At 36.6% G+C, this 14,605-nt stretch overlaps 1 long non-coding RNA gene across 1 annotated transcript in view; it reads left to right on the top strand.

Moving 5' to 3' along the window:
• LOC115292794 overlaps positions 1 to 14,243 on the top strand; it is a 53,678-nt gene extending 39,435 nt beyond the window's left edge. The window contains exons 3-5 of the long non-coding RNA XR_003909136.1: positions 8,272 to 8,349; positions 9,138 to 9,233; positions 14,205 to 14,243. This is a non-coding gene — a long non-coding RNA (uncharacterized LOC115292794). The remainder of the gene's footprint in view (positions 1 to 8,271; positions 8,350 to 9,137; positions 9,234 to 14,204) is intronic.
• Positions 14,244 to 14,605: the final 362 nt, after the last annotated feature.

Raw genomic sequence — 14,605 nt, 5'->3', positions numbered from 1 at the left:
CTAAAGAGGCAGTCTTTTTTCCATCGGATACTCTTTCCTGCTTTGTCAAAAATTAATTGGCCATACATTTGTGGGCCCAGTTCTGGGTTCTCTATTCTATTCCATTGGTCTATGTGTCTGTTTTTGTGCCAATACCATACTGTCTTGATGATGGCCAGTTTGTAGTAGAGGCTAAAGTCTGGGATTGTGATGCCTCCTGTTTTGGTTTTCTTCTTCAATATAACTTTGGCTATTCAGGGTCTTTTGTGGTTTCATACAAATTTGAGGATAGCTTGTTCTAGCTTTGAGAAGAATGTTGATGCAGTTCTGATGGGGATTGCATTGAATGTGTAGATTGCTTTGGATAGTAATGACATTTTCACAATGTTTATTCTTCCAATCCATGAGCATGGAATGTTTTTCCATTTCTTGGTGTCTCCTTCAATTTCTTTCATAAGTTTTCTATAGTTTTCATCATATAGGTCTCTTACATCCTTGGTTAGGTTTACTCCTAGGTATTTTATGGTTTTTTGTGCAATTGTGAATGCAATTCAGTTTCTTGATTTCTCTTTCCACTGCTTCAATATTGGTGTATAGGAATGCAACCAATTTCTGTACATCGATTTTGTGTCCTGCAACTTAGTGGATTTATCGATCAGTTCTAGAAGGCTTCTGGTGGAGTCAATAGGGTTTTCCATATAGAGTATCATGTCATCTGCAAAAAGTGAAAGTTTGACTTCTTCTTTGCCAATTCTGCTGCCTTTTATTTCCTTTTGTTGTCTGATTGCTGATGGTAGGACTTCCAGCACTATGTGGAACAACAGTGGTGAGAGTGGACACCCCTGTTGTGTTCCTGATCTCAGGGGAAAGCTCTCAGATTTTCCCTATTGAAGATGATATTATTTGCATAGATTGCTTTTATAATGTTTAAGTATGTTCCTTCTATTCCACCTTTCTCAAGGGTTTTTATTAAGAAAGGATGCTGTATTTTGTCAAATGCTTTTTCTGCATCTATGGACAGGATCATATGGTTTTTTATCTTTTCTTTTGTTAATGTGATGTATCACATTGATGGATTTGCAAATATTGAACCAGCCCTGTATCCCAAGAATGAATCCCACTTGATCATGATAGAGAATTTTTTATATGCTGCTGAATTTGATTTGCTAGTATCTTGTTGAGTATTTTTGCATCTGTATTCATTAAGGATATTGGTCTGTAGTTCTCTTTTTTTGGCTGGGTCTCTGTCTGGTTTGGGTATCAAGGTGATGCTGGCTTCATAGAATGAGTTTGGAAGTTTTCCTTCTATTTCTATTTTTTGGAATAGTTTGAGAAGAATGGGTATTAGCTCTGCTTTAAATGTCTGGTAGAATTCCCCTGGGAAGTCATCTGGCCCTGGGCTCTTATGATTTAGCTTCTTAAAATTTTATGTGAATCTGCACTTGAAATGTACAAATATCACATTAACTTAAATACACTAAAATATTTTCTGTCCATATTTAGGTACCCAAAAATGTCTTTTTAAAAGCATTTTTAACGACACATTTTGGTGAAAATCTTTGAATTGATAGCACTGTGCAATATGCTACTCAAAAGTTTGTTACTAGCTTTAATTAGAATATGATGCCTAATTTTGTTCAATAACTACAACCACTCGTTAAAATCACAGTAATCAAATACTACAGTAGTCTCTATATTCTTGGTGTCCTCATGGAATAAAAAATAAAAAGATTTTTTAGCAATTATTCAAAATAAAATGGAGTAATTTGAGCCACATCCAGAGCCAGTGACAGTATAAACTAGTCATCTAAATCTATTGAAAATTAATTTCATCAATGTTTCCTTTTAAGGAGAGATGCAAAATAAAACAACATAAGATGTAAGACGAGTGGTCACTACTATTCCCCATGTTTAAATTTCATGGGACCTTTCTAGAAGCTCAGTTCTACATTTTTTATTCAAATCTTATTTTTGTGTACCAGATGCAAGAATAGAAATTGTTCCAAACTTTCAAGAAGACATTCTTGTAAATTGTGAGCAGTTTCATTCTGAAATCTTACTTCGAAGTTACTTTTCTGTAGAAAAGGTAGAAGAAAGCATATGTATACTACTCCAGGCATTTAGAAAATTTGTATTTTCATTATATAATTATAAGGGCTTGTCTAACTTTCCTCTAAAATGAGATCAGACTAGTAGACGTGCTGATCACATACATTTAACTTTTCTAGAGGACACACCATTGTAGGGTGCTGTCTTGGTAATTAGATTGACTTATGAGATACACAATATATGCAGAGTATATATTTAACAGCTATTTGCCTTGGTTTGTCTTATGTCAAACCATCTACCTTTTTTTTTTTTTCATTGTAGCCCATGGGTTTTGGACAGAATATTTTCAAGGGTTAGTTATCTCAGGTTTCAATTCTAGGTATTTCTTGACCTCCTTCTCTTTTCAGTATGTAGGGAAGAAACTGTTGTAACTCCTCAAGTTCTGTATAACTGAGGAACTGGAAACACCACCAGCAAGGCTCACTGAGGTGTGGTGACAGTTATCTTTTTCTTAATTAGTCAAAATGTACAATGTGCTAATTACTTGATTCACAAGGAAAAAAAAATCATTAAATAAAAATCACATTTGACTGGTTTTAGCATATTAGGGCATATATTTTTATTTAAATGCAGAGAGCATCTGAATGTTAAATAAGCTACAAAATATGTTCATGGTGAAACTAATTAACACTACAACCATGAACACAATTCCCTTATGGGTTAATTTCTCAATGAAACTCAAAGATACTTTTTGACCTACTATAATGCTCCTTCTGCCAAGGTTAAGAGAAAGATATCACCATAATTGGAGCATATGAGTCTGTATTAACCTGATTTAGGTTGGGGAATCAAAGATTTGCACAAGGAAGGAATTCATAATAATTAGGGTGTAAAACATGCAAGCATAGGGGCTTAAACACAGCATGAATTAATTATTCAGTGTTGTTCAGTCCATTTGGACTTATAAATTACAAAAGGTCATAGAGAGAAGATTGTAACCCTTATTCCCTTTCCAGTCTAAATGCCTAAGACTTCTTAAACCTCATCCTTGCATAGTATGGACAAGCATGTTTAAAATTATGAAATAATAATATACAAAGAGAAGAGATAGGTAGGTATGTAAAACAAATGTGAGGTACAGAGGACAAAGAAAACATGTACATTCTGCTAAGTAACCCTAGAAATCAAGAATGTTTAAATTTTACATATCACTCAAATAGTTGTCACTTTCATTTTTGTAATCTATATTATAATAAATTAATGTTGATTTGTATAACTTTATTTCACTGACAAAGTTGGTATTATCCTTATTTGGCAATATAGGTTTTAGTAAATTTAGTAAATCATTTCATGATTTTTATATATAAGTATTAATAGGGAAACCCAGAGACTAACAAAGATAAAAATAAAATAAACCTGAAGACTGTGGTAGGCTGAAGAATGGCCCTCAAAGATGCCCACATCTTAATCCTGGAACCCATGAACATGTTATGTTGTATGGCAAAAGGAACATTGCAGATGAGATGAAGCTAAGCATCTCAAAATGAGGAGATAACCTGGGGTTATTTGGGTGCCCAATGTAACCACAAGAGTTGTTATAAGAAAGAGTCAGGAGGGCCAAAGTCAGAAACAAGGCCATGCAATGATGGAAACAGAAGTAGAAAAGGTGATGTGATGTGGGACAAGAATCCAAGGAATGTGCACAGAATCTAGAAATTGTCAATGGCAAGAAATTGATTGTTCCCTGGAGTATCCAGAAGGAATGCCAACATCCTAAATTTTTAGCACAGTGAGACTGATTTGGGCTTCTGATCTATAGAAGTATGTGATAATAAATTTGTGCTTGATTTAAACCACTAAGCTGATGGTAATTTTGTGCAGCAACAAGAGAAAACTAATGCAAAGACTATAAAAAGCCAACAAAACTCAATCCCCAAATACTTGACTGTATTAGTATGTAGTGAATATCATCCCCCCAAATAATCAATGTGAATATAAGAGCTAGAAGATTTTGTATAGTTTTAAAGAGTCCATGTCTTTGTTATTAGGGAAATATCTAAACTAAACACATCTCTGTCCAACCCCCACACATGGTTAGCATTAATTTAATTCATTCAACAAAAATATATAAAGGACTTTTTTTGAGTGATGTATAGTCTCCTGAGTGACCAAAGAGGATAAAACTATGAAAGAGCATGTTTTTCTGCTTTTAGACAGCTTTCAGTTTAGAAGAGATAGATACAAATTCCATTCAAAATAGGAAATGCCACATGAGATCTGTATTTATATAAAGTACTCAGAGTATATAGATTAGAAGCCTGTGTAGTGAGAAAGGATTTAACATGATGGTTGTGAGATGTTGGAAAAGTAGGAAAAGAACAGGTAAAGACAGAAAGGATGCTGACAGTCATATCAGAGTTCTGAAGAGCATGTGAGGAGTGAAGAGGTGGTCAAAATATATAAACATTGTTTCAATTAGTCTTATTGAATATTTAGGAAATTCTTTACTCTGGCGTTACATGCAGCTTACAAACATGCTGGAGTCACTCTCAATCTTGAAGCCCCCACCATTCTCCCCTCAGCTCCTCAGTTATGATCTTGATTTCCCTTCTGATCATGAGCAATCTTTTTGGAAACCACTAATTTCTCACTTTTCACTTTCTCTGAAACTCGCTGCACATCTGGATTTAGCTCCCATCATCACTCTGAAACTGCCCTAGCCAAAGATCATTCCATACGTAATGAACACTCTCACATCCTCCATTTATTGGAGTTAACCAGGAGTTAAACTCGAGTCCTCTCTCTTCCTCCCCTCTTTCTTGCCCTTTCACATCTCTTCCTATTTCCTCAGTTTCGTTCTTTAGCTCAGTGTTCCGTCCTTGACCCACTGCTTACTCCACTCTCTTGGATGATCTCAAAGCCCTAGCATGCAGCAGCTATGTTGGTGCCTTGCCCACACATCCTGACTTCCTTCTTCTAGGTTCTGTGCACTCATTCCTTGGTTTCTCTGTTGCTTTGGTCCTTATGGCTGTCATTTACACATTTCTTCAGAAGACTTTCCTGGGGTTATTGAAAGCACTTTCGACTCTTGTGCAGAGATCCAAAAGTACTTCATAGTGGGTGTACCCCAAGGGGCAGCCCATAGCCAGGACCCTCATTTATAGTTTCTTCTCCTTCCTTGCCCTGCTTCTTCCTCTCCCATACTCCAGATTTCCCCTGAAGAGCTTTCTCAATAAATCACTTGCATATGGATCTTCAGCTGTTTCCTAGGGACTTTCCCTAAAACACTCCACACACTGTTGATTAAGTACATTCTTTGTCATGCTAACTCCTAAGAAGTGTCCTAAAGTCCTAACCTCTTCACTGAGGAAGCTGTGGATTTGGTTTCCAAGTATCTAGGAGACATCTCCACCTGGGCATATTTCACAAATGACGACAGTTCCCCTCATCTTACCAGTGCCACAAAGGGATCTTTCTTAGATCCTCACAGTGAGAACTTGGTGGGGGGCATGGAGGTAAAGGCTAATAAATTATAGAGGCTCCAGTAAGACTGTGGCTTCCAGGAATTTCTCCTTCTCATGCTAGCTCATACTCAGCCTCTAGCAATTTGTCAAAATTGCAGTTACGTATTCCTACCTGTTTGTGGCTTCTACAGCTTCTGCTTCAGGTAAGCAGATGCAGCTGTTATGTCTTTCTGGATGAATTTCTCTAGAAAATTTGAAGTGGTGGTTTTCCCTGTGTAGGGGCCAAAGGCAGGCTGCCCCAAGATGGGCCACTTTGGTATATTGATTATTTTAAATAAAAGTTACTTAAGAGACACCTTATATAAGAAGGGCACTCAGAACCTCCTCTGTCCTCCTGAAAGCAGGAAATAAATCTCCCTGTGAATCGTACTCTCTATGAATCAGCAAATAAAGAGACATCCTTATCACCAATTGGAAATTTAGAGCTCAGAAGGCTGTATAAAAACCTGTGTTACTTTGTACTAATGAAACACCGGAGCTCAACTTCTGTTTGCAACATTGTACTAATTGAAGCTCCCAAAGTTAAAATTTCCTTGTCAATTCCTCAGAGATCTATTCTTTGTACTTAAGAAGTATAAAAACTGCCTTCCTTGGTCATTTCTTTGGGTCTCCGTTTCCATCTTGGACCTCTGTGCACATGTAATAAAGCTGTTTTTTTCTTCTCCTGGTAATCTGTTTCATGTAAATTTGATTCTTAGTCCAACTGGAAGACTTCAAGGGTGAGAAGAATATTTCCTTCCCTTCACCTGGAACCTTGGTTTTATGATAGGTCCAATTTTTTACTCAATTTGTTCAGCTTTTTCTTAAAATAAGGATATAAAGGAAGACTTCCAAACTCTTTATACATTGGAGCTTGAAACAAGAAGTCCTTTACCCGACTTTTTAAACTTTAAGACATTGATTAGTGATTTTAAATGGGGTAGTAAAAACTGTTCCTACCAAGATGGTAATGTTTTTTAGTAAAGACTCTAAATATAGCAACAATGAGAGTCAAGTAAAGATCGGGGAATGAAAACTCTGAAAAGAAGCAATGACTTATACAAACACTGTGAAGACAAGGAGGCCAGTGTGGCCAGAGCAAAGTGAATGAGAAACACTGGGACATAATACAGGATTGACTAAAAGAGGCAACAAGAAGAGTATGGGTCCTTTGGGCCATTATAAGGACTTTGGCTTATCCTCCATGAGAAATGGGGTCTTTGGAAAGTTTTTAACTGAGTGATGGCATGGTCTGGTAGGTTTTAAAAGTATTATTCTGGCTTCTGCAGAGATTGGACTAGAAGAGAGCAAGTGAGAAGTGGAGAGACCAGTTGGGATACAACTGCAGTAATCCTTAGGTGGGATTATGCTTTAGATCATTGAAAGGGGCTGTCATAATGAGAACTGCTCAGATTCTAGACATGAGATTAAGGCCAGTAACATTTGCTGACCTGGACTTGGGGTGAGGACAGAAAACTTTTAGCAAAGATGGACTCTGTATACATTTTCCTTGTGCAACTGAAAGAATTGAATTTACCCTGATAACAGGATGGCTTTCTAACCAATCTGACTAAATCTCACCTATGATTAAAGTCTTTGACCACCTCTCCATTGTGGTCAGGCCAGCTTCTTCAGCATGACGCTTAGGCATTCTCCCACCCACCATGCTTTGGCATTTGGTGTTTGTGTAATGATTTAGCCCCAAGCCTGTACTACCTTGAGCCTTTTCTATCATTCATGCTGAAAATGTTCGAGATTCCACTGCAAAGCCTCTGTCTTAGGTCTCAGCATATTCATATCATCATTGATTTTATTTGGAATCTCTTCTTTTTCATTCCTCTCAGGTGGCTTATTCCTATTGATACTTAAAAGTTCAGTTAAAATATTAGGCCCTCTACAAACCATAAAATAGACTCTTAACTATAGAGAGCAAACTGAGGGTTGCTTGAGGGGGAGTAGGCAGGGAATTGGTTAAATGGGTGATGGGTATTAAAAAGGGCACTTGTTGGGGCATCTGGGTGGCTCGGTTGGTTAAGCATCCTACTTCAGCTCAGGTCCTGATCTCATGGTCTGTGGATTTGAGCCCCATGTCAGGCTCTGTGCTGACAGCTCAGAGCCTGGAGCCTGCTTCAGATTGTGCATCTCCTCCTCCTCCTCCTGCTGCTGCTGCTGCTGCTGCTGCTGCTGCTGCTGCTGCTTCTTCTTCTTCTTCTTCTTCTTCTTCTTCTTCTTCTTCTTCTTCTACTTCTTCTCTCTCTCTCTCTCTCTCAAAAGTAAATAAACATTTAAAAAATTAAAAATAAAGTCTAAAAAAGGCACTTGTTGTGATGAGCACTGGGTGTTATACGTAAGTGATGAATCACCAAATTCTACTCCTAAAAACTAATATTACAATATACGTTAACTAGAATTTAAATAAAAAACTGAAACAAACAAACAAAAAATGAGACCCTTTAGAAAATTCCCTCTAACCATCCCTTCATGTTTACCTGTCCCAAGTCCATGGGAGCAGCTTGTGTCATGGACACGCTGTGATTGTGTGCTTATTTTGTTGAACTACGCGGTGGCTCCCATGACTGTATTTGGGGATTAGGGTGAACAGAAACGCCATAATATTCATCTAACTATGATCAGAGCCACTGACAGTCTATGCACTAAATGTACTTTAACAGGCTAAGAACTGATACTGTTAATTTTTTGGCTTTCTTAATTTTGTTTTGTTTTAAATTTTGGAGTCTAGAGAGCTCAACACATTTTGGGAAGTGCCAGCAGCACGTGCAGAAAAATCTTTCCATTCGTCCATGGGAAAAAATAAAAGGTAAATAACTAATCAACACGCACACACTGGCAGTGTGTGTAGTTTAACAATATAAAGTCACTTTCAGTTTGAAGAGAGAAAGAAAAACTCACATATGTGCAGTTTTTATAAAAATTGAAATCTAGATACATTATTAGTAGATAAAAATCTATAGGACCATGTTTTATAACATTTTTAGCCATTTTTCCCTGAAATATTAATGGGACATTTTATCTTGGACGACTTAATTCACTGGTATCACTTGTACACTCATAGTTGAAGATAAATAGCCATACCAATCCAGGTTTTCCCTAAGAATATTATATTCTGATGTTTTCCTTGGAATAAAATAATTGTAGTATACAATGGAAGATTGATTAGAATGGCCAGTAAAGTCCAGTATGTATTCACTGAAAAAAATGTGGGTAGATGACATGGAGAAAAAAATTGCTATTGACTCCTTGACAAAATTCACTAATGAGAAAACAATAAGATAGTAATTGTTCATAAAGACCACAATATAGGATGGGCCAGATGAAAATTATGTTTAATGTTCAAAATAAAAAGTTTAGAAAGCTGTACTGCTTGACTAGCAGTATAGGCCAAGATTCAGGTGTTGGAAATAAATTAAAATCCAACGGAAAAATCCCACAGATGTCAAAAATTGATAGATTTTGAAAGAAACTATAGCTTAATAAAAAAACATATACATCTTGTATAATAGATGTTAAGGCCAGATATGTTAAAACAGTCTATATCAATAGCTACTCTGTTCTTTCATGAACAAGGTAATTTTTTTCTCTTTATAGTTACAAGACTGCAGAAGAGAATCAATATATTGGAATGCAATGTACTATGTTCAAAATCAACTTGAACTTCAGGGGTTCTGATTTTGCAGTGAAACTGTAAGTGTCAAGGATTGAGTTTCTTTTGAGAGGAAAAAATAAATATTTTTTTCTCATAAGAAAGACTGAGAAAAGGGGAGGAGGACTCTTTGACATGAAATGTCTTTGAAACCTGAACATTTTGATGTTACACATACAATTCAGGACATACATTGCTCTATTTTCCAATATTTCCTTTTGAGGAAATGGGAAAGAATTTGGAAGATAATCTACAAAAATGTACTCAAGAAGCCCATATTTCAAGCTTTTCTTTTCCTCTAGGGCCCTAGCACCAGTAGACCCTTAGGCAACTCTGGAGTTAGGGGAAGTTGTTGGGTGATCGGTGGGTAGAAAATATACATGAGACTTTGCTTGTTCTGCACATTCCTTGACTGTGTCCACTGATTATGTACACTGAGGAATACACCTTGTGTGCAAGGTACCTCTGGCATCATAATTTGGGTAATTTGGATAAACCCAATCCCAAAGCATAAAGGTATATACCTTTGGAACTTTCAAGAAATTAACAACAGAGAATGTTAGATTTTTTGGCAAATGGAGAACTTGCACAAAATTAAATGCACATTTAATGACTAACAGACAAGTTCAATGTTTGTCTATTTGGAATAGAATCTAGTATATTAACTTGTTTAGAGGATGGTCTATAAAATGCATACATATTTAATTTTATTTGTTTCATTTTGAATCACACAAAGAAAAAAAGAGTATGTTTTTCATATAATGTTTAATCAATATAGATTAAGGGCTAGCAGTGCCTGGGTGGCTCAGATCATGATCTCAGGGTTCGTGGGTTTGAGCTCCACATCGTGCTCTGTGCTGACAGCAGAGAGCCTGGAGCCTGCTTGGGATTCTGTATCTTCTCCTCTCTCTGGCCCTCCCCCACTCATGCTCTGTTTCTCTTTGTCTCAATAATAGATAAACATAAAATCTTTTTTGAATTATAGATTAAGGGCTCATTTTTATTAATACCCTAAATGCAGCCTGAGAGCAGAAGTAAGCATTATCCCTTTTTCCATACACAAAAGAATACATATAAAGTGTATACTCTGTGCATTTTTTATGATTGACATCACTCAATACACATTAGTCTTCCACTTGCTTATTTCTGCTTCCAAATGGTTGAAAACTCTTTTCCTGTCAGGGAATACAGACAGAGGTTAAACTTTTTTGCTCAACTGCTTAGTAGCATGGTATCCAGTGGATTACCTATAAGTCACTTAAGCACTCCTCTGTTGATGGTTATTTAGATATTTAGGTAAATTTTCTTTCCATTTTTTCCTCTCCTCTTGTTTATTCCTATTACCACCGTGTCTCTCCATAATAAAGCTGAGAGAAAAATTTTCTAGATTGAAGGATAAACACATTTCCATTTCCATATATATTTCTAATTGCCTCCCAAAAATCTACATTGAATTGCAGTTCTATCAGCAATATATCAGAATGCGAATTCCTCCCCACCCCTAACAACCCTCAGTGTTATTAAGCACCCACTGGATAAAATATGTACCTCATGTTCTCTACATTTACTCTGTTCTCATGAATAGTAAAGCTGAGTATCTTTTCATATGTTTATTGGCCATTTGTACTTCCTTGACACTGTATAAATATTAAATAAATGAATGATTAAATTACTGAATGAAGCAATACATTTAGAGTGCTGGAGAAATCGATTTAATCACTGCCATCCAGGAAAATGAAACTGTTTGCCTGGCATTCTGATGGCAATCTTATTATCCAAACACTGAAATTAAATCGCTCCACTTTAATTTTTATTATATACAGAGAGGTCATATATGATTCCTGGTTGCCAACTGGACTGCATTTCATATGAGTTTATAAGTCCACAGGGTAACAAAACTCACCCCGGTTATATTTATTTTCCTTTTGTGTTATATTTGTTTTCTAGATTTAGTGCCTGTCTTCAGTGTATTATACCACTACTTATTATAGTTACACGTTGGATTCACGGGTGGTGTGTGTGTGTGTGTGTGTTCGCATTCTACGTCTATTTTTAACCTGAAAGAACTGTGTGAGAGTTCACATTTGGAGTCCTCCTTTAGCCTCTTCATCCCTCAATTTCCCCATTTCTTTTTCTCCTCTTGAGTAGTTTTCTCTTTTTCTCATTTCTTTGCATCACTAAGACATGCTCTCAGAATCTCCCTTTACATGAAAAACTTAAAGTATTACCTCTCCCAGTAGTACTTTATTCTGACAGTCATTGAAGTCTAAGCCAAATGACAGAAATTTCAAGTGGTAGAATTGCTGAAATCAGCTAATCAGAGGGGCAGGTAATGTAGTTCCGATCAGCAGGGACAATCCTGAAGCTAATATCTGAAACATTACATAGGCTGTTATCCATTATTAGATTAATTGATTTGGGCCACTTAATTGCCATGGGCATAGCTCACTGACTATGTGTGAGGTACTCTTTATGTGCCAAGTTTTAGTTTAATCTGCATGGTTTCCCTATTCTCTTTTTTAAAATATGAGGAATCTAAGGCTTAAGCATATACACATAAAGGAAAATATGCTTGAAATACACACTTTATAGATAACATAGAGCTAATTTTCAAAGCTAACCTTTGTTGGTGGTTATGTATATTAGGACATTGCAGATGGTCAGGAGATCAAGGAAACTTTGTAAACACTCCCAAACATTAAAAGGGCCCCAACTTTGAGAAGACTTCTATAAACAACTGGAATAAAGGTCTTTTCTAAATTATGCAAGTTCTTTCATTTCAGCACATTTATTGAGTTCCTTTAGCATTGCATAAAAAAGGAACAAATGCATAATATAAAAACCAACAACACACTAAATTGGGAGGATCTTGGTCTTGAAGGATCCAGCAGAGAAAAGGAAAGCGCCACAAAGCATGTGGCATATTTGATGTCAAATTTCTTCATATAAGGACACTGCTATAAAATGTAAATATCTTCAAAGGATTAACCCTTCCCCATCATGAAAATATGCACATTTTCAAAGGGGGTGAAGCATTTTCTAATCTGAACATCTTTAAAGGGGGGAAATCAATAAATGGCATGAAAAACTTCAAAGCAGGACCTCCTGTCAATGACAGAAGTTCCTCAGCAATGCAGAGGCTTTGAAGGAGGGCTCCCAGTGCTGGGAAAGCTTTGAAGTGACTGAAAACAGACATTTATAATTATGGAAAGGTGCGGTGTCCAGCAGGGATAGTACAAAGACACATCTGAGGTAGGTGCAGACGGAGATTGGGACATGGCAGGGACACTGACCTTGCACCTCCCAACCTAAAAGCCTTTCGGGTCAACTCAATAATCATATGTAAAACGGCAAGTGTGGAGTGAGAACAGTGGCGAGAGGCAAAAAACCAAATTATTTTAGATCTCACATTTCAAAAAAGAGAAAACCCTTCAGCACCCCCAAAGCAGATCTTAATACATACCGCCTGTGCTAGGTTCTTGTGTAGCTGCCTGATCTATTAAGCTGTTATCAACACTCAGCTTTCTGCAAACAAGTGTTCCAGAAGTGTGAAAAAGTCTCAGAATCCACTTCTTTAGGTCCCTTACTCCATAAATGTATGATAGTGAGATCTTTTTTAATGTAGTTATTACATAGATCAGATGATGTTCTAAAAGGAAGAAAAGTTACTAAAATCTATTATTCAGCTATTGTTTAATTTGAGCCCAAACTATTATAAATCAATGATTTGGTATCTAATTTCTAAACCTCAACTGGAGACCTTTTGAATGCCATAAGAGCTAGGACTAACACTAAACCAATGTTCAATACTCTAAACCAGATTTCTGTTTTGCTTTATTTTCCCTGACATCCACGAGGCTAAGTGACTTAATAACATCCTCTTGCTTTTCGGTGCCATTCATTATGAAATCTCCTTTCTCCAAATGGTTGTTTCATTATCTAATATATATTGAGCATAAAATTTCTATGCTCTGTTCTAGTTACTTGGGGTACAGTGCTGTGCACAGCTACTCCCTGCCTTTTGGAGTATGTAATCTAGGGGCGCAGACATTGACAAATATAATCAAACAGAAAATAATACATTATACTGTGATCAAGGCTTTAGGGAAAAGGTACATAAACGATTTGGCATGTTCTGAAGAATCAGAACTGAGAGATTCCCTAAGGAACTGAGTGGGTTGGGCTAAGATCCAAAGGATGAGTAGTCATTAACCAGGAGAACCTGGGGGTGGATGGTGCACCAGGGAAGGATGTCAGGTGGAGGGAGAAGCAAGTACAAAAGCCATGTGATGGGAGATAAGATGACTGACACTTTCACACACAAGGAGTGGGCCAGTAGGAGAAGCCAGATAGTACAAACCTTAGTAAGGAGTTTGGTTTTAATCCTAAAATCAATCAGAAGCCTTTGAAGAATGTGTTTGCCAGAACCAGATTTGCATATTGAATAGATTGTTTTTGCTTGAATGTGAAGAATAAATTGAGATGGGGGTAGGGGCAAGAGTGTCTGAGAGAAAATTAGTTAGGAGGCCACTGAATGATTGAAATAAGGAATGATGATAGCTTGAAGTACAGAGGAGTGGTGGTAATGGTGACGGAGGCAAGTAGCAAGATTTGAGAAACATTTTGGGTGAAAATTTGATAGAATTTACTATTGGAAAAAATAGATAAGAAGGAGGGAAGGCCAAGGATGATGTCCATATTTCTGTGGGTTTGGTGGAACCATTCATTAGATTTGGAGATAGAATAATTAGTACAATTTTGGTTATTTGAATTTGACACACAGATACTTCTGAATGTACAAGTAGACATGTCAAGTCTACTTGTGTATATGAATCTGGAGGAAAGATCTTGCCTAGAAGCAAAGATGTTTGAATTGCTAATTTTTGATAATAATTAAGGATAAATGCAATTGCTTAGAAAGAAGTGATGAAAATGGAAAGATGACTATAAAACGTCCTTAACGACAGACTCCAATGTTAAAGATTCAGTTGTTTTCTTTTCTTTTTTTTAAGTAGGTTCCATGGAGCCCAACATGGGGCTTGAGCTCACCACCCTGAGAAGATCTGAGCTGAGATCAAAAGGCGGACAGATAACTAAGCCACCCAGGCACCCCAAAGACTCAACAGTTTTCTTGGATAAATTTTAATGGTTTTCCTTTCAGGGTTCCCATTGGTTCCATATTTTAAAAATTAATCTGATATTGTATCAATGATAAAACATGATAATTTAATCTGTGTTTTAGGCTGTGAGATGAAGAGATAAATATAGCAGCATTTTTACTTAATCAACTTTTATAAATATATTTTCATATTTTCTAGAATTTTCTTACATAATTAAATTTTCCACTGAAGTTAAAGTGGAAAATGTCACATATTGCTATCAGCTCTTAATTATCACAAAGAATTACCACAGC

Source organism: Suricata suricatta, chromosome 5, assembly GCF_006229205.1.
Source record: "Suricata suricatta isolate VVHF042 chromosome 5, meerkat_22Aug2017_6uvM2_HiC, whole genome shotgun sequence".
Lineage (NCBI taxonomy): Eukaryota > Metazoa > Chordata > Mammalia > Carnivora > Herpestidae > Suricata > Suricata suricatta.
The sequence above is the reverse complement of the archived record's forward strand: the minus strand, read 5'-3'. Positions and strand labels throughout refer to the sequence as shown.